A 21393-nucleotide genomic window follows, 5' to 3' on the forward strand; every position below is an offset into this window, starting at 1 on the left:
CCTGAACCCGTGACTGTTTCCTGCCCCACCAGGGTAATTCGCCAACTCACGGACTTGTGTAGTGAGGCAGCCTGGCTCCCAGCCACCCCAGAGAGGGGCAACCCCAACAGCACATGCCTACGTGTGGTACCACAAGTGGGGATCTTGTCCAGGAACCCGATCTCCATGAGGAGGGATCTGAGGAGATGTATCCGAGGCAACCACAGACATGGATAAGCTTATTAAAATTTTGGCAGAGAGCCAAGAGCAGCAGCAGCAGGCCACCACACAGCTCCAGCAGCAGCAACTGGTCCAGCAGCTCAGGACACAACAGCAGCAGCTGATTCTGGAACTGGGATACCAGAACCAGGACCACCAGCAACAATGCCTGCAGCAGTTGGCAACACTGCTGCCCCATCTCGCGGAGCCCCAGCCTGTGGGCCCCCAGGGACCACCCAGCAGTGCCCCGCCCATTCGGTTGAGAAAGATGAGCCCCAATGACGACCCAGAGGCCTTTCTGGTGACGTTTGAATGGGTGGCGGCAGTTGCTGGCTGGGCCCCAGACCAATGGGCTACCCTCCTGTCCCCGTACCTGACCGGGACCGGCCAAACTGTCTATCGGGGCTTGTCCACAGACGCGGCACGGGACTATAGTCAGGTAAAGGTGGCAATTTTAGATGCCCTGGATGTGAGCCCAGAAATCTTCCAGCAGCAGTTCTGGAGCCTGGCCTACCCTACAGGTGCCCAGTCCCGGCTGGTAGCTCAGGAGCTAAGGGAGGCATGCAAGCGGTGGCTGCAGCCCGAGAGACGATCCCTGGAGGAGCTCACCGAACAAATCGTGCTGGAGCAATTCATTCACGTACTCCCGCTGTGAGGAAGGGCCTGGGTTCTCCACCATAGGCCTGCGATGCTAGCCGCTGTCATCACTCTGATGGATTTTCTAGCCGCTGAAACACCAGTGTGTCTGACTGTACGAGCAGCCCCACCAGGGTAGGAGCACCCTAACGCAGAGAGAAGGGGGGAGGCCACCCAGACTGACTCATGAATCCCCTCACGAGGTCTGGGGCCTTATGAGGTGGCCCCTGCCTGAGGTTCTGAGCCCTGAACTATTTGTTTGTTGCCCGCCCTGACTGAGGGCCTGGGCTTGTTACTGAACTGTTTGCTCAGCCCCTGCCGGAAGGCCTGAGCCCTTGACTGTTTCCTGCCCCACCAGGCTAATTCGCCGACTCACGGACTTGTGTAGTGAGGCGGCATGGCTCCCAGCCATCCCAGAGAGGGGCGACCCCAACAGCACACGCCTACACCCCTTCTCTGACTTGCAAATTTATACCCCCAATACACTTACCTATTGTTTTTACCTTTACCTATTGCCAGTTTTTATTATTTGCACTACACATAGGGAAGAGGGAGGGAGACCTGTACACCAGTCCATCGGTGACAGACATGGCAGAGGGCAGGTCTGCTCTTCTGTGTCAAAGGGGCTTGTTTTAAATCTCAATACCTACATCACTATATATTTACAGTTAACCGCAAGTAGGAACTGAGAGGGTGCAGCCTGAAGCACTCATTATACCGGTGCTTGTGCACAGAGCTCCAGGGGGCACTAGGACCGGTCCTACAAATACCACTAAGAGGAAAACCTCCAGCAACTGTGCACATGCACACGTAACACACAGTGGACATGAGCAACACATCTCGAAGTTACAGAAGGTTAGTAACAGTTACGGAAATTTAGTAACCAGGTTTGGTTTTTGGTTGATAGTTGTATTAGCAGAGATGACCAGTTAGTTGCTTTGACTTTAATGAACACTATTCATTAGCTGTTTCTGAACTTCTAAGTTGTGGGGGGGAGGGCAAATTAGTATACTAGAGTGTACAAAATTATATTGCAATTTACCATAGCATGATTAAGCATACAACACTATCAGTTTTGCCTGCAAACTTTGGCAAGTTAGTGTTAAAGGTTATTGCAAAGTTATCCTGTATGAGGCACAAAAGTTTAATATACTCTCTTTTCTGAATCAGAGTATATACCATAATGTCAAAGCATGCATGCTGTTAAACTTTACTATTTTTATTTTAGGATTGTAGAAACAAGCTCTACAAAGATCTTTCCAGATGGCAAAACTGCAAAGAAAAAAAACAAAAAGTGAAGCAATTGTGCACGTTATGCCCATACGCAGTAGAATCAGTTGTAACAAAGATATGTGATGGAAAATCTTTTTCACACTTTTGATGCATCAGACAAGAGACATCTAACGTACTTTCCCATTGCTGTGACCTATTTCACCTCATCTTGCTCTGCAATCTTCATCTATGACTTTTTGAGGTTGTTGAAAGGCAAATTCACCCCTGCAATCTGACATGCTATTGTAAAGAAGAGCTATGAATACAGCTATTCAGCTAGCTCATTCAGAGCTATGAATATTGCAATTATTTAGTAACATATTTATATGCAGTCTCCAGCCTTTGGACATTTATAATTTTTGAGACTCAAAACCCACTTCCTATAATGTCAGAATTGGTGCCCTTTCTCCATAGATCATCCTGACTTTGAAGATATGTAAAAAAAAATCTCCATCAAGAACAAGCCAATTTATGAAAACATACAAAACTTTTCCTGGAGAAGAGTAGTCACAAGATAGACACTTGGACCAGGATCTCATTGTGCCATGATTTGATACCAGAGATATTCCTGAGACTCCATCTGGCATTCCTGACCTCTGTTTTGAATAAGCAAGAGTCTCTCCACCATTGAAGCTACAGGTCACATGATATTTCAAAAGTAGGGGACAAGTCAGCTGAGAACCAAAGTAGGGGAAAGGTCAGCTGACGTAAACAACTGAAGTAGATGAAAGGTCAGCAGATCATAACTCTGAAGTAAACAACAGCAGCAGACTAAAAATAGAACTGGGAGTGAGAGTGCCTGGAATGTTGGTACTGAGCATGTGCAGTAAATATCTGACAAAGATATTAGCAAAAGTATCTAGAAAGTTCTAATACGACACTATAAAAATCAGTGTGCCAGTGGGCAGCAAACAGTTCTGACAGGGTTATTAGAAGCAGAGGGGAAAGCAAACTGTGAAAAAGGGGCACAGACATGGTAGAGAAATACGGAGCAGAGCAGAGAAAAAACGGAGAAAGTAGTGGAAGCAGCAGCAATGGAAAAAATCTGCAGCAGAAGTTTTGGTCAGTGGAATAAGCTTTTCAGTAATAATTATAGTGTAGCATAATATAGTACAGTATAGTGCTAGTGTGTGTACATGTGGATTAATAAGGATGTATGTATGTGTTTTAATAGTGAAAGAAATGTAAAAGATTTAAAGTGTTTAGAAATAGCTGTCAGCAGTCTGTGACAGACTGGTCATCTGAGACAGGGAGCAACCACTCTTGGAATCATTTCAACTGTATGTTATTGCAGTTTGGAATGCTCTTTAACTTGTTATAAGGGATTTGTATTCTAGATTATTGTGTTAGGAATTATTATTTGCACCAATAAAGAAGTGCCTTGTTTTGGAAAGAATATTGTCTTTGTGTCAATCATTTGTCAGAAGACTGTATCCATGTGCTCCATGTATTTCCATAGCCACTCCGGAGACCTACATCTTAGGAAAACATATTGATTAATAGGAGAGCTAAATCTGTTTTGGGACAGCAGATTAGCACTATGATAATAAAATAATAATACAGGCCCTGTTTTCAATAATTAGGAGTTGTCTTTCTGTATATTATTTCCCCTTGCCCAAGATGGAGCAAATAATTAAGCAATCTTTTGCAAACAACTAGGTGATAAATCAGTCACCATGGATTTGTCAAGAATAAACCATGTCAAACCAACCTTATAGCTTTCTTTGACAGACTAACAAGCCTTGTGGATAGGTGGGAAGTGGTAGATGTGGGACAGGATCAAAAGCTGTATATGCTACATGACCTTCTCATAAATAAACTAAGGAAATACAACACAGATCACTGTTTCTCAAATGCAGCCACTGTGGCCACCTGCGGCCACCACGGCAGCTTCCTGGGAAGTGGTTGGAGGGGAAGCATCAGCCCCTTCCCTTCCTCCCTGTCCCTGTCACTCCTTCATGCGCCACCTCTCTGGAGACACAGATGGGACACACAATGCTGAAGGAGTACGGTGAGGAGGTGGGGGGGATTGAGGAGGCGAGTGGCAGATGGGGGGAGGCGAGGGGCGAGGCGAGTGGTCGGGGTGGGGGCCTGGTAGGGGAATAAGGAGGTGAGAAGTGAACCAGCAGCAGAGTGAGGAGGTGAGCGGGCGGAGGGGTCTGGCTGTGAGTAGTGGAGTGAAAAGGTAAGCAGTGAGCCAGCAGCAAGCAGGGTTTCTCATGGCGGGTCAGGGGGGTGTCTGTGGCAGGGGGGTGAGGAGGTGAGCCGCGGGTGCAGCAAGCCAGCGGTGGGTGGCAGGGGTGAAGATGCAGGTGCATGGCTGGGAGGTGGAGCCCTCCCTTAGGGAAGTCTAGCTTCTGACTCCACCCCTTGCGCCCCCCTCCTGGCAGACAGAGCCCCAAAACTCCCTGACACCTCTGTGGCTGGAGCCACAAGACCTCTGCCTGGAGAACCCCTGAGTGCCCCCCCCCTTGGCTGGAGAAGCCCCAGCCAGCCAAAGCCCCGAGACCCTCCCACCCCTGACACACACACACACACACACACACACCTGCGCAGAGGACCCCTGGGCTGGCCAGAGCCCGACGCACTCCTCCCACAACCAGCGGGTGCCAACTGTGGAATCCTGCAGGTGCTGACCCAGGGCGCTGCCCATCAGCCACAACCATGTGGCCGTGGTGCCCCCTCCATCCATTGCCCCTGGTCCTGGTGCCTCATCTCCCACCCCTCCATCCAGGTCTCAATTTGCCAGGATTTGCTGTGAAAAGTGGTATTTAAAAAGATACAAATATCACTTTCCACAGCAAAGTTAGCACCCCAATGCCACCCTGCCTTCAGAGCTGGGTGCCTGCCAGCAGCCACCCAGCTTGAGCTCTGACACCTCCTTCATTACAAATTAAGCACTGCCTCCATTGCCCCTAGTTCCTGCTGCCTCCCAAGCTCCCCACTCACCACTCATGGGCCCTGCAGCTTCCCCCTCATTGTCTCAATCTCCCTTCCCCAGCCTCGTACCGAAGGCCTGCTCCACTCCTTGCTTCTTGTCCCTGGTGCTCCCCCTCCCATGGCACCATGGGCAGTTGTCCACATTGCTGACTCATAAGGCCCTGCTCAGTCTTGGTTAAATCCACATACCCCTGTCCCCCAAATATAGAAGCCAAAATACTCCTATGCACCAGACCGAAGCACCCCAACAATCGCTGAGCTGTAAAGTTTTAAAGTTGCCTTGTAAAAACCATAAATTATAATGCAGACTCATTCTCTTCTAAATATTGCTACAGTGCAGGCAGAGCTGAATTACATAGATGTGGTTTTCTTTCAAATCACAAAGCATTTTCACACTGTGTTTTTACATCTCTCACTACTGTAGCTCTGTAAGCAGCTATTGGTCAACCTTGTCGGCAAAATCACTGTGTGGTGTTTGAGCAGGCTGAGATTGTTTGTGGCAGAAAGCAAAAGAATTAAAGACACAAATGGATATCAGAAAGTATTTCAAATAATCAGTGCCCATGAATGTGACACAGAGATGGTCCCACAGGAGCCACCTCCTGCTAAAAAAAGCAGAACATGGAAGGAAGAAAAATGAACATTTCAAGACCAGTGGAAAATGTAGTTTCTTGTGTTTCTGAGGCCGTCTGATTCCTCTTCTGAGCAAGTTGCAGTGTGCACTGTTTGTAAGAGAGAAATTCATCAAATCAAAATTTATGCAATGCAACATCACTATAGCACTTATGCAGGGGTACTTGAAAAGAATTACCACATTGAGTTTCAGAGATGCAAGCTATTACATGATGCAAAAGCCAAGTTTGAAAGATAACAGTGGAAGCTCAAAGATTTTTTCAATAAAGAGGATCAGATTCAAGTGGCTACTTTAAAAGTTGCACTATTTTGGGGGCAAGCAAGGAAACCATTCAGCGATGGAGAACTGAAAAAAATTGTTGTGGCTGTAGAACCAGAAAGTAAGCTTTTCAGAGAGATACTACTGAGCAATGACACATTACAGAGGACCACCGAGAGATCTGGCAAATTTTTTACAAAATGAAATGCTGGAAAAAAGTCACAGCAAGCCCTTTCTACAGTCTGTGCTTGGATGAGAGCCTTGATGTCACAATACATCCCAAGGTAATCATATGCATTCGCTTTTTGGACTGTGATTGCCATTGTTTTTCTGAAGGTGTTTTATGTCAGGTGAGCCTTAGAGGTAGGCCTATTGGCAAATACATTTTTGAATTTGTTCAGGGGAGAATGCAGGAGTGCCATGTTAGCTTTGACAGTCTGCAGTTTGACAGCTGATGGGGCAGAAGCCATGCAAAGTGCATGAGTAGGAGTGCTGAACTGCTTCCAAGAAAGGTGCACTCAAACTTTTTTTGGTTCACTGTTTTGCCCACCAAGAAGTAATTGCCAGCAAAGCTTCAATGAAAAGTATGGATGAGGTTAAATCCATAGTGAAAAAGTGCATCAATGCTGTCAACACCAGCAGTGTCAATAAAGGGAAATTTACAACTCTGTGTGAAGTGGTCTGTGAGACACAAAGGTGCTGCTCAATTACAAACCAGTCCACTGCCTTAGTTTTAATGACAATGTACAAAGGCTGTTTGAGCTCTGGAAAGAGCTTGTTGAGGTTCTGAATAAAGTTTCACAGGAACTGTTCCAAAAACTACAAGATCCAGAAATATATGGTTGCCTGCTCTTTTGAAAGCGTTTTTACCAAAGCTTGCTTCCTTGCACCTAAAGCTTCAGAAACCTCGGCTAACAATATTTGATACCATTGAAATAATTAATACATTTAGAATGACAATCACTGACATAGTCCAGCACCTACAAGAGGAACAGGACTTTTCAGTTTTTTTACGATCTAGTCAGTTTCTCAGCTGTCAAGATGACAATGTGCAGCAGGAAGATCTTGAAAATCGTTTCAGTGAGAGAAACTTTTTCCATCAGTACACCTTTGTGACTGACCCATTCAGCAATTCTGGTTCAGCTTTGTTAGCTACAAACAAACATTTAAAAAGTATGTTAGATGTGTTAGATGGTGTGGTGGGTTTTGTACCTCGTCAACCCATTTGATTCAAGGGGGGCGAGGTTAATCCTGCCTCCCTACGTCTACGTCGGTTCTACTACCTCCCTGGTACTCAAGGGGCTGTATGGCCCAATGGCCAGAGTCCCTCTAAATCCTTTTCCCCTGTGGGATAGCATGGCCTAGCAGCCGGAGTCCCTATAGTGCACTCCTAAAGCAGCGTGGCCCAATGGCCAGAGTCTCTCTAAACTCTCTTCCCCTCATAGGATAGTGTGGCCCAGCGGCCGGAGTTCATCTATCTCCTTGAGGTAAAAGAGGGGTCGGTGAACTATGTCGTCACCAAAAAAAAAAAAGGGGAGGGGAGGTGAGAGACCCCCAGTAGGGGAGCCCGGGCCCACCCACCTTCACCGGGCTCCAACCCAGGGCCCTGTGAGTGACGGTGTGATCTGCCATTGGTCAGCGGGGAATCGTACCGCAGCACACTGCCCTCAAAGTGGTGGGATATACCACTCCCTTCCCTGGGTCACTTCCTACCAGTTCTCCAAACGTAGAAGTCCCTGTGGCATCAGGGTCTTCAGCACCTGGTGCTCCCTGGGGTTCCAACAGCTGCCTGCCTACGGTCCCGCCGGGCTCCTCAGCTTTCTCCAATAAGGGTCGCAACTGCTCCTGGGCTGAAGCCTCCGCTCGGCATTCTCCTTCCTCAGCCGCCAGCCCTGACTGAGCAGGCTTTTATACTTGACTCCCAGTTGGAGCAAGCCCAGCAGAGCCTCGGGGGCATGGCTTCTTCTACCAGCAGGAAAGGGTTAACCCTCTCACTTCCAGTGTGGGGCCAGTCCTCCCCGTCACAGATGGACATTGAGCTAGAGAACACGAGTTTCAAGCATTTGGTCAAACTACTTCGTAGGCTGAATCATGGCAAGCATACAACAAGGTGCACTACAATTAGCAAAGGCTCCAAAGTCACAACATGCATCACAAGCATCCATACAGGAGGGTACTCAGAGGAGACAATCGGAACAGGAAGCAGCAAGACTACAGATGGCACAAATGCACTGACTGACGGACGAGCTAGCAGGTCACACCATGGACGAGCTATTGGAGAATCTGGATCCAGAAACAGTGGAGGTCTGCAACCTTTCAGAAGTGGTGTGCCGAGTCTTCATTTATTCACTGTAATTTAAGGTTTCACATGCCGGTAATATATTTTAACATTTTTAGAAGGTCTCTTTCTAGAAGTCTATAATATATAACTAAACTATTGTTGTATGTAAAGTAAATACGGTTTTTAAAATGTTTAAGAAGCTTCATTTAAAATTAAGTTAAAATGCAGAGCCCCCCCCCGGACCGGTGGCCAGGACCCGGGCAGTGTGAGTGCCACTGAAAATCAGCTCACGTGCTGCCTTTGGCACGCGTACCATAGGTTGCCTACCTCTGCAATAGAGGCAGCTCAGACTGCTGCAGACAATCCAAGTTATGAGATGGGCCTGATGGAGGTAAAGACCTCAGATCTGTTACAAATGTCCCATGATCGTCTAGCAATTCTCCCAAGCAAAGATAATAGCTCACTTGAAGAGCTATAAAGGATCTTCAAAATGATATGTTGGCAATCAAAGCAACAATGGCAATTACGAGTTATTAATACTGCAACCCTTGAGCTGATAGGATTATTGCAGAGGAAGGTTTCTCCTGCTGTTCCAGTAAGCTTGCTGTCCATTGCAACAGACCTATGCTCTCTAATCCCTCCAATGCCTGCTCAACAGTTCCATCAGCATGCATGATTCAGCCCATAGATGCCAACTTCTCCTGTTGCCGGTGGGTGCTCGTGCCACCCCTGTCGCCGGCCAGACTCCACCCCTGCCCTTCCCCTGCCCCATTACACCTTGGCAACCAGCTATATCCCAACCCCAGCCCTTCTCCTCTCCTCTAAACACTTCTGTAGGCACTGGTCCTGCAAAGGGAGCTTTCCCAACCAGGCAAAAATACTTTCATTTAAGCTCTTTTAATAAATAGATTACAAAACCGCAACAGATTAGCTTCCTTTGACACTTTGGATTTAAGGAATCTCAAGTTAATCATTGCACATTATCAGCATAAATTAAAGAATGAAAACATACTTCTGCCAGCCTGCTGTTACAGTACAGGAGTTCCGGAGTAACGTGTACCTGTTTGAGGACACTTACAAGTCCCTAGCTAAAGTTGTTTTACTTTTCTTGTCCGTTTTCTACTACTGTGTGAGAGAGAGGGTATTAAGTGCCCTTCATATCCTGAAAAACAAGTACCGAAACCACCTCACTGATGCCAACCTCGAAGCTTCTCTTCTAATTTCACAGGAGACCCTGCAGACTTTCCTTTCAAAAAGCTGCCAAGATTTTGCAAGTAATCTGATCCACACAATGGATGCGGTAAAACCCAGAACTTTTATTATCACACTGTATTTCTAACACAAAATAAAAGGATTATTATTATTACTGGATTGGATTGATTTTGTCTGTTTCTGAAATAAAAAAATTGGAACAATTTGCAGATATGTTTTTTTCATGATTATTTGGACTTCTATTGTGTCAAAGCATTTTTAAATTTACTTCAGAATTGTTGTACAGATAACCACTTTTACCAAAAACATAAAAGAAACAATCATTAAAAAGACAAGAATGTGCAAACACCTTATTTGTGCTTCTATTCTGTTAGGTCATAAGAACAGCCATACTGGGTCAGACAAAAGGTCCATCTAGCCCAATATCCTGTTTTCCAACAGGGTCAATACCAGGTGCCCCAGAGGGAATGAACAGAACAAGTAATCATCAAATGGCAAACAGAGCTTAGGGACACCATCCCTGCCCATCCTGGCTAATAGCCATTGATGGACCTAACCTCCATGAATGTATCTAGCTCTTTTTTTGAAACCTGTTATAGTCTTGGCCTTCACAACATCCTCTGGAAAGGAGTTCCACAGGCTGACTGTGCATTGTGTGAAAAAATATTTCCTTTTGTTTGTTTTAAACCTGCTGCCTATTAATTTATTTGGTGGCCTGCTAGTTCTTGTATTATGATGAGTAAATAACACTTCCTTATTTACTTTCTCCACACCAGTCATGATTTTATGGACCTCTATCATATCCCCCCCTTAATCGTCTTTTTTCCAAGATGAAAAGTCCCAGTCTTACTAATCTCTCCTCATACGGCAACCATTCCATATCCCTAATCATTTTTGTTGCCCTTTTCTGAACCTTTTCTAAGTCCAACATATCTTTTTTGAGATGGTGTGACCACATCTGCACCCAAGACCAATAAACAATAGGGCTAACCATACATTTTTATTATTGAGTCTGAAAAAAAACAACCCAAAACTTACATAAATAAATTACAATGATTTGGATGTATATAGGTGCATATTACTTTATTAACTTCAGGAAAAATAAATAATTGTAGGAAAAAGCATCGGTACGGCCACCAGCAAGAGTTGGTGGCTGCACTCTGAGGCCACCAAAGAATTTGTTGCTAGAACCCCTGACCTAGATGGAGCTACTATAAGGTGGGTGTATAACTGATTGTAAAACCATTCCCAGGGAATAGTTATCGGTGGTTCAGTCAAGCTGGAAGGACATATTGAGTGGGGTCCTGCAGGGATCAGTTCAGGTGTAAGGATAAGTCCTTTTCCTGTAGCCATATTGTAAGGCCTAAGGCCTTTTTCTGCAGCCATATTAGGAGAGCAGCCATGATTAGCTAAGAAGCAGGAAGTCACATCCTCACATTCCATCTAAATCAAATTAAAACAATGTAATATCAGGCTGGTAAGAAGGAGATCCTATCCTAATAGCATCATCAGATAAAGAAACAGATCTTAACATAGCTAAAGAAAACTTAGTCTAATAGCATTCTGTCTGGCAAGAAATCGCTTATCAATAGTTGTGGTTATGAAATCCTCATTTCTTTATCTTTATGGTCCCCGATTTTCTACTGTTTGTTTGTATAACACTGCTCTACAGCCAAAATGCTTCTGAAATAAATGTAGTCAAACTTTACTAATTCAGGGTCACTGAGAACAAAAATGATGCTTAAAACTGTTGATTGGCTCTAGTTTTCAAGATATGCTATTGGGTCAGTATATACAACCCCTGACTTGGGAATGGCGGAGGATATGCGAGTTATAAAGGGAAGGAATCTCTGTTATACCAATTATATTAGACCAGTAAAAACCAGCAGGATCTTATTAAAGGGGACAAGGCAAAGATGCCACATTTATTATGGTTACAATTTATGACTAATAACTAATATCTTAATTCTTATACACACACATTATACCTAATACCTATACACACACACACACACCCACATTCATCAGGTGTTCTGCAGCTGCTGCATAGTTACCAGTCCTGAAGATAGCTTAAGTTCATGGCTTGATTTTGCAGCTTGGGTTCGTAGCTTGTGGCAGCTAACTGGCCAGGAAAGGTGGGCACAAGGCTGAGCTGGATCTCTGTTGGGCAGGCACCGATGTTCTTCCATGTTGGCAGCAGAATGTTACCCAGAGTCTCTCATCTCACCCTTCTTTTTTATAGGCTTTTAGTTTGGATTCAAAGTCTATAGGTCTTGCTGTGTCACGCCGCCTCTGGGTTTAGATTGATCACCCATCAATTGCAGGCGTGACTTTCAGCCTTGGACCTGGCTTTGATCTTCCTTCTGTTGTTCTGTTGTCCTTTTCTTTTTAGGGTGGATGCTTCTTACTTTGTTTAGGGCTGTTGTCTAGGTCTTCAGCCATTGGTATTTGAACTTTATCTCATCAGGACAGGCTGGGGCTGGAGGTTGATTCCATCATTCATACATACCTTATTCACACATCTAAACTAAACTAATAAGATTACAGCAGGGTTTGCAAAAATGAAGGTTGGAGGAAGCTTTTACAAAATGGAGTGTTTTAAAATGGGGTTTGAATTACAATATGGAACAGAAGTTACAGTATAGGCAAGTGTAGTGAATGGTGAACAGAAGTTACATTAATAAAGTGAACAATTGAAAACAATTTCATTTATCAGTTCTACATTGTCCCCCTTTTGACCTTTCAATCCAGGGGCATTGAATGGGTCACACTTTATGTAATTGTTTTAAGGCAGAACCAACATAACAGTTAGGGTTACTAATAGGACAATGAGGGGATGAAAAATTATATTTAGAACTGCTGACCAGGTGGGCTGCTTCTACAACACTTTGCCCCTTGAGTTATGACCATTACAGTAGTTGTTGACATTGTAGGGCAAGGTGATCTGTTGCAAACAAACCAACTAATTATAACTAGGTGAATATAACTAAACCTATTACAATTGACTAAACACCTGATATAACCTACACATAAATGAAAACAATTATAGTTATAATAATTAGGAATACAATAAAACCATTACAATCATTGGGTACATTGACAAATAAAATGAGGACCAAGTTTGATGCAGCAATAGCCATCAAACAATAAAAGTTACTGAAGTCAGGACCTTTTTAAGCACACACAGCAAATAAGATTTTGTAGGAGGACCACAGTTGTTATGCAAGGTTAATCTGATTTGGACTTAAACTAACATTTTGTTGCTAAAATGTTGCAGAATCCCCTATTTTAACAGTTGTTTTCAAGAGGTTTCTGGGGACCTGAAAGATGGGGCCTTACAATTATGGGCCAAGGTCTTACAGGTTATGGGGGCCCAAGAACTACCCTTCAGGGCTTGGGGGAGTAGAACCAGAGTGCATAGAGGAAAGTGTGGAATTAACAATATAAGCAAATGTAACTAACAATACAAATGTATCAATAACAAAAATTAACAGCAAAATGACTATTAGATAACCTAACAAAAAATAAACCTGATGCACTGGGGACCAAATTTTTTTTTTTTTTTTGGACACAAGTGGTGATTGCTAAGTTGGATGGACTTGGGGGAAGTAGAGAGAGGAAAAGACATTTGTCCTGTCTAGTGTAGTATTTCTTTTTCTTTTCTGGACCCAGTGCTAGCACAGGACACCACTAGAGACAGACACAGAACTTGCAACACAGAACACTGAACACAGTGTCGCGACATTATAACCATGGTATTTTATAACTCTTCAGCTGGTACCAGCTCTCCTGATGTTCTGGTTCAAAGCCTGAAAAATAGAAGCTTAGAAACAAATTAGCACAGTGCTCCCACATGGCAGACCCTGCTCAGTCTTTGCCACAGTGTGTTTGGTACTTGGGGCTGCACAAATGCTAATTAGGTGGTTCATTTCTTTGTGACTTTAGATTTTTTTTTTCATTTTAAAATTCCCAGCCACTTTGCCATGGCCTGGAGGTCTGAGGCAGAAGCAGGCACTGTTGTTACTGTTGCAATGGCATTTTGGCCCTGGGAGGAGAAATCTACCCAAATATCCCCCTTCCCACTCTCCAGAGGGGTCCAAAAAAGTCTGCCTCTTCTGGGTTCTGAAATGTTCCCTTTTCTGACATTACTGCTGCTGTAAGATGTGAGTGCTGTTTTAACTCTCTGTACTCAACCTTAAGGGCATCTAACTAGCTTTGAGTACGACATACATTTTTAATTCTCTGCTTTTGCAGCAGGGGTTTGTAAATCTTGGTGCAGTTTTTCATTTTTACAGGCTGTTAGGTGGAGGTAGCTGTCATTACAAGCCTCCCACAGCAGCCACATCCCTGCAGCGTCTCTTTGTTGCATCTGGGGGTTTACATATGAGGATATATTGGACCAACCTATCCTCTAGGTCCGAAATGGTGCAGATATCTGCAAGGGCTTGTTCAGTCTAAGGACTGTGCCCATATCTCTGCAGGATTTGTTTAGAAGGCATTATCTCTTTAATAAAAGGTGAGGTAGAAGCTACTTTTGACTCCATTCCTTCCTCTGAGACTGTTTTCCCTTGCCTTTTCTTAAAGATTTTTAATTTTGTTCAGCAAGCAGCACTGCTGGCCCCTGGGACCCTCTTGCTGCCCCTGATTTTTCTCTTTCTTTCTTTCTGCTACCTCTTCGGAGGCCAGCAGATTTTGTTAACAATTATGTTTTCTGCTACCTACATGGAGGCCAGCAGGTTTTGTTAACAATTTTAAGAGCTCTTTATTTTCCTGCTACCCACACGGGGGCCAGCAGATTTTGGTTAACCAAGAATAGAACCGTGCTCTGTAGAGCCAGTTGTGTGCACACAGATTGGTTTACAATAAGTGAGGCAAAAATACCAATAATCCCCCTTTCGCTATTCTCCACCAAAATGTTATACCAATTATATTAGACCAGTAAAAACCAGCAGGATCTTATTAAAGGGGACAAGGCAAAGATGCCACATTTATTATGGTTACAATTTATGACTAATAAATAATATCTTAATTCTTATACACACACATTATACCTAATACCTATACACACACACACACATTCACACACACACACCCACATTCATCAGGTGTTCTGCAGCTGCTGCATAGTTACCAGTCCTGAAGATAGCTTAAGTTCATGGCTTGATTTTGCAGCTTGGGTTCGTAGCTTGTGGCAGCTAACTGGCCAGGAAAGGTGGGCACAAGGCTGAGCTGGATCTCTGTTGGGCAGGCACCGATGTTCTTACATGTTGGCAGCAGAATGTTACCCAGAGTCTCTCATCTCACCCTTTTTTATAGGCTTTTAGTTTGGATTCAAAGTCTATAGGTCTTGCTGTGTCACACTGCCTCTGGGTTTAGATTGATCACCCATCAATTGCAGGCGTGACTTTCAGCCTTGGACCTGGCTTTGATCTTCCTTCTGTTGTCCTTTTCTTTTTAGGGTGGATGCTTCTTACTTTGTTTAGGGCTGTTGTCTAGGTCTTCAGCCGTTGGTATTTGAACTTTATCTCATCAGGACAGGCTGGGGCTGGAGGTTGATTCCATCATTCATACATACCTCATTCACACATCTAAACTAAACTAATAAGATTACAGCAGGGTTTGCAAAAATGAAGGTTGGAGGAAGCTTTTACAAAATGGAGTGAGTTTTAAAATGGGGTTTGAATTACAATATGAAATAGAAGTTACAGCATCCACCACTTGTTGAATCACGGAAGACTTTGTTACCACCCTTACACATCAAGCTGGGTCTGATGATGATGAACTTTGTCAAGGCCATTGACAAAACACAAGTAGATTTCAAGTACCTCCGTGGAAAATTTCCAAGGTTAAGTGAAGCTAAGATAAAGGAAGGTGTCTTTGTTGGTCCTCAGATTCATGAACTTCTTCGAGATGATGCATTTGACCATGCACTGCATGGCAAGGAAAAGACGGCATGGAAAGCCTACCAGTTAGTGGCAATAAATTTTCTCGGAAACAAGGCAGACAACTACAGGTTGTTGGTGGAAAACCTCCTCAAGGCATACAAAAGCCTTGGTTGCAACATGTCACTAAAGATACATTTTTTGCACTCTCATCTAGATTTTTTTCCACCGAACTGCAGAGCAGTGAGCGACGAGCACGGCGAGCGATTTCACCAGGACATTGCAACAATGGAGAAACGCTATCAGGGCAAATGGAGCCCATCAATGCTTGCAGACTATTGCTGGACAGTGACAAGAGATGCTCCATTTAATGAATACAAGAGACGAGCCAAGAAGCACCGAGTAGACACTGAATAGGACTAAACTATTTATATAATAGTTTTTTGCCTTTCGTTTCATAATACATTTTATTTATATAACCCTTTTGCTGATTTTTAAAGTGTTACATAAACAGGACAGTGAAATATCATCATGTAAAGCAACCATAAACACATGAAAAGACCTAGGTTTACAATTTATGATTAAAACTCTACTATCTACACAATATATATTGACATAAAATATAAAAACTTAAATATCTTAGAAACAGTAGCCAATCAGTTGTTTTGTCATATTTGAATTCAGCACATCAAAATACATAATAAATAGCACATTTTATCTCTGAAGCAGATGACTTCTCAAAAATTGTAGACCAGAGTAATCTGTCTGGTTCTTTGACTGTTTCTGTCTGTTAGATAATTAATTTTGCTAGGTGTAAATTAAGGTGGTGGTGTATGATTAGGTTAGAAAATTTTGTTAAAATGTTAGGATTGGTTAGTAAAATCTTAGCAAAATGATTGGTTAAGGTATAGCTAAGCAGGACTCAAGTTTCACTATATAAACTGGGGATCCAAGGAGACCAGCAGAAAAGAACTGAAGAATAAGAAGGAAAGACCTGGAGGAAGAAGAACTCACCTCTAAGATACAGCCTAAGACCAAAGCTGCTAAGAATCCTCTCTATGACCGTGATGTGCAGCAACCAGAATCTAAACGAGACTGACCTTGCCTGGCCAACAGAGAAAGTCTGCCTGCCTGATCAGGATTGGTGAACATAGCACTGTATGATTAGCATGTGTATTCTGCTAGGTAATTGTTAATAAATAGAGGATAAAGATATTACTGTGTAAGGCTTTTTCACTGGTAAAAGGTCCTGGAAACCTGCAGGGATTTGGGTAAGGGTGGATGTCTGAATTAAGAGGGCTATGCCCTAAGCCCTAGGAACTGGATAAAGGTGAGTGCCCCTAGAGTGTGCAAGTAACAGAGAATTTTGTGCGGGTAACACTGGGTCCAGTTCTGTTCAATAACTTCATCAATGATTTTGATAATGGCATAGAAAGTACACTTAAAGTTTGTGGATGATACCAAGCTGGGATGGGTTGCAAGTGCTTTGGTGGATAGGATTAACGTTCAAAATGATCTGGACAAACTGGAGAAATGGTCTGAGGTAAACAGGATGAAATTCAATATGAACAAATGTAAAATACTCCACTTAAGAAGGAGCAATCAGTCATACACATACAAAATGGGAAATGACTGCCAAGGAAGGAGTACTGCAGAAAAGGATCTGGGAGTCATAGTGGATCACAAGCTAAATGAAAGTCAACAGTGTAACATAATTGCAAAAAAAGCAAACATCATTCTAGGATGTATTAGTAGGAGTGTTGTAAACAAGACCAGAAAAAATTATTTTGCTCTACTCTGTGCTGATTAGGCCTCAACTTGAGTATTGCATCCAGTTCTGGGGGCCACATTTCAGGAAAGATGTGAGCAAATTAGGGAAACTCCAAAGAGCAACACAATTGATTAACAGTCTAAAAAACATAACCTATGAGGGAAGATTGAAACAATTGGGTTTGTTTAGTCTGGAGAAGTAAAGACTGAGGGAGGCATGATAACAGTTTTCAAATACATAAAAGGTTGTTATGAGGAGGAAGGAGGTAATTTGTTCTCCTTAACCTCCGAGGATAGGACAAGAAGCAATGGACTTAAATTGCAGCAAGGTCAGTTAAGGTCGGACAAGAGGAAAAACTTATTGTCAGGGCAGTTAAGCACTGCAATAAACTGCCTAAAGAGATTGTGGAATCTTCATCATTGGAAATTTTTAAGAGAAGGTTTGACAGTGGCTCTCACACCTTTTTTTTTACTGGTGACCCCTTTCACATAGCAAGTCTCTGAGTGCCACCCTCCCTTATAAATTAAAAACACTTTTTTATATGTTTAACACCATTATAAATGCTGGAGGAAAAGCGGTGTTTGGGATAGAGGTGGACAGCTCACGACCTCCCATGTAATAACATTGTGACCCTAAGGGGTCCCGACCCCCAGTTTGAGAACCCCTGGGTTAGACAGACACTGGTCAGGGACAGTCTAGATAATATTTAGTCCTGCAGTGATTGCAGGGAACTGAACTAGATGACTCAAGGTCCCTTCCAGTCAGATACTAGTTTTCAAATAATTAGATTTGTGATGTAGGTATCCCCTGTTTTAAACTAGTTTTATGTTACATAGTTGTGTGTTCTGAGGGACTGATTTCTAGTGCATCAGTTCTTGTCTCTTTTCCAGAACAAAATTAGAGTCACTCTTAAACTTAAAAGCTTCCAGCTTTACTAAAAGAGGATTAAGTTCTGCTTTAATTTCTTTGTTTTGAAAAAACTACCAAAACAATTTTTCTCCAATTTAAGCCAAAGTATTTTATGGATCAGGATCAGCCTATGATCTAGACCAGTGGTCTCCAAAGTGGGGTGTGCAAGAGGATCCTTGGGGGTGCACAGCAGGAGTGGGGTTATTTTTGTTTTTTTTTGTGTGTGCTTCAGCCGTTCAGCCAGGCGTCTAAGTGGCTTTTTTTTTTTTGCACTGCTTTGGCAAAAATGGTAGAGCCGGCACAGCAGGGGGGTGCATGCTCAAAATTGTTTACTGATTGGGGTGCACAATCAAAACAGTTTGAAGACCACTGATCTAGACCACCTATTTCCTTTACATCACACACATAATTACAATGTAAGTGATTAGTATGCATAAAAGAAAAATAGTCTTCACATGTTTAATGGCCATTCAGATGTTGCAACTATGAAAAGCGTATGTAGGTCATCACTTACTATCCCTTCCCACTTAGCACAGCAGATATAGGAATGGTGTCTTTCCCATTTAAACCTCAGATTTCACAAAAAAAGGATAAGGAGCAAAGTGAATTCAACACCTAAATATTTTGCTAAGTTGCTAGATAACACTGGGATCCCCGTTAATGCCATGGGTTGCATAAGGAGAACTAGAAATCTATCATCCCTGCACAGCCTAGGGACTAGATAACTAAATCTAAAGCTGCAGGTTTTCCAACATCCTGGGAGGTGTCCAATGGGTAGGCTGCTTTCCCTCTACCCACCCCACCAAGCAAAAGCCATTTTCCATAAACCCTAAAAAAGAACTTTAATCTATGCCTTTTAGTAACCCAACCGAATTTTGAATGCTGCACATTTTCCTGTTTCAGGAAACCTGTGTCAAGCACTATTAATACCCACAGAGCTAGGGGAACGAACCAGACTGCAGTCTGCACGTCCCACATAGGGGGCTTAGAGCTTCCTTCGCCAATAATAAACACGGGCCATATTTCTGCTAAGTCCTAGACAATGCTGAGATGGAGGTAGGCAGGGGTGACTGATGCCAGACAGCACTTACCCAGAGCTAACACTAGCCACCGGGAGAAGTGCCCCCGCCCCCATCTCTGAGCAGCACTGGGGAAAGAATAACCGGAGGGCAATGTCCTACTGCCTCAAACCTCTCCTTCCCGCCAAAATCCCTTCACCGCCAGCCCGCAATGCGGCAGCACCTAGAGTCTAGACACGCAGCAAGGAGAAGGGAGACGAATTCGGATTAGTCACCCTCCCCTCACCAGCGGGCAGACAAAAAGGAGCCCAGGAGACCTCGTCAAACTGCAACCCCGCACAGCTCCATTGCAGCCAATCACTCACCCCTTCCCCTAAGAGCGCGCACCGCAGTCCCGCCCCTCACGCACCCGCGCAATTTATCAGAGTCGCGCGTGCGCGTTGCTCTCCGAGAGCCGCACCCACCCTTGACGGGCGAGGGCGGGTGGGGAAGTGGGCGGAGCAGTGACGAGGGGGCGGGACTAACGGTCATGGCACGTTCTCGCTCCCTCTGGTGGGGCCGTCGGGCGACGGCTGTGGGAGGGGTGAGTGGTGGAAGAGAGGCTGTTATCCGCCTTTGCTGCTGCCGTTGCTGTAACAGCCCTAGGCAGTCTGGGGCGTGCGCGTAGCGTGTGCCAAAGCGCTCAGGGTGTGTGCACGAGTGTGAGCCCTGTGTGTGCGTGGGTGTTGGTGCCGCCCGTGTGTGTGTGCAGGTGTGTGTGGTGGGCATGTATGTCAGTGGCACGAGTGGCAGTCGCCCGTCCATGTGCAGGTGTGTGTCAGTGTTGGACGTGTGTCTGTTGCATGTATGTGTACAGGTGTGTGCCAGTGTCACACATGTGGGTGTGCGCAAGCATGTGCCAGTGTCGCAAATGTGTGTCTGTCGCATGTGTGTGCAGGTGTCAGTTTCATGTTTCTGTCTGTGTACAGGCGTGTGTCAGCGTCATGTGTGCAGATGTGTGTCAGCGCTGGGTGAGTGCAGTGGATGTCTTGTGCACACACAGCTAATGCTACTGTATTGAAGGCTGTAAGGAGGAATATTTTGGACCCCCCCCCCCTACCGTTCAGCCACCCTCTACAGCACTAATGGTATTATTTCCACAAACTGAAAAAATAACCCAACAATGTTAACACACTGTTAAAGAGACCACGTTAAATAAGATGAGTGGTTTGGAGGAGGGGGAACATACTAAACTGGGAACACTTGGAGCATCTTGAGGCCCTAAGTCTGCTTATGTGTGGTTTGTGTACAGGTGTGTGTTAAAGTTGTGTGTGTCAGAGTCCCTGTGTGTATGCATATGCATGGATGTGTGTGGGTGGATGTGTATGGGTATATGGTGATTTGTCCATCAGCACATGCATGTGTGTGTATTATTATGTGTCAGTGTTATCTGCATGTGAATTTGTCAATATGCATGAGATATTGAGCATATGTGTGTGCTGATGTGTTGTCTGTGTGTGTTGGTGAGATGATGTGTGCAGCAGTGTACCTAGGAGAATGATTGAATTTCAGGGTATTGTGGGTCTCCAGCCTGGGTGTGTCTCAGTCACAGGGAGCATTTGTTTGTCACACCGTATGTTTTGTCAGGATTTTTTAGTGTGGGATCCTGTTGTGCTAGTTTGTGACTTAGCATTTTGTGCATCTGCATGTGTGAAGGAAATTGTATTCATATGTCATCTCAGCACTGTATATTTTTGCATAATGTGCCAGTCAGGGTGTGTGTATTTGTGTGTGGTAGCATATTGTGTGTGTACATTGCAATCTGGGAATACGTGTCAGCACGTTGGGGACTATGTGCACGTCAGTTGGGAAGTATATGCATGCCTGGTGCTATGTTGTATGTGTTATGGGGCTATTAATGATCACGTTGTAAGAGTGTGATTCTCCTGATCTCTTCGTGATAGTGGCTAACAACCAGGAAAAGACCAAATCTGTTGAATACTAGTTACTAATATTGGTAAATTCATAAAGCATGTCATGACCTGGCAGTTTTTTTATGCACCATGTCCCCTAAGCTATTTGGGATAGTATAAGGAGGGAGATAAAATGCCTAGATACAAATATATTCCCACATGCCAATAGTGCAGGCCCACTGCCCAAGTTGAAGTTTTTTGAATAAACCTGTGCTTTTAAGTTTTATTTTGTTTTATTTTATTTTTTGGTGAAAGGTGCCGAGCTGACACACAGAGAAAGTGAAGTTCTCTTTTCCAAAGAAGAGATATACAGGCAAGCAACAGGACAAGATTTCTCTCAGCAGCCAATATGCCTCAACACTAGTCTGAAGGGACCAACTACAGAATTGACAGGACCATTCAGTGTGCATATACATTCACTGCTTGACT

General features: G+C 44.0%; 1 pseudogene; it reads left to right on the forward strand.

Annotated features, from left to right (window-relative positions):
• The first annotated feature begins 466 nt into the window (after positions 1–466).
• LOC115644966 lies at positions 467–9497 on the forward strand (annotated as a pseudogene).
• Positions 9498–21393: the final 11896 nt, after the last annotated feature.

Source organism: Gopherus evgoodei, chromosome 2 (genome assembly GCF_007399415.2).
Source record: "Gopherus evgoodei ecotype Sinaloan lineage chromosome 2, rGopEvg1_v1.p, whole genome shotgun sequence".
NCBI lineage: Eukaryota > Metazoa > Chordata > Testudines > Testudinidae > Gopherus > Gopherus evgoodei.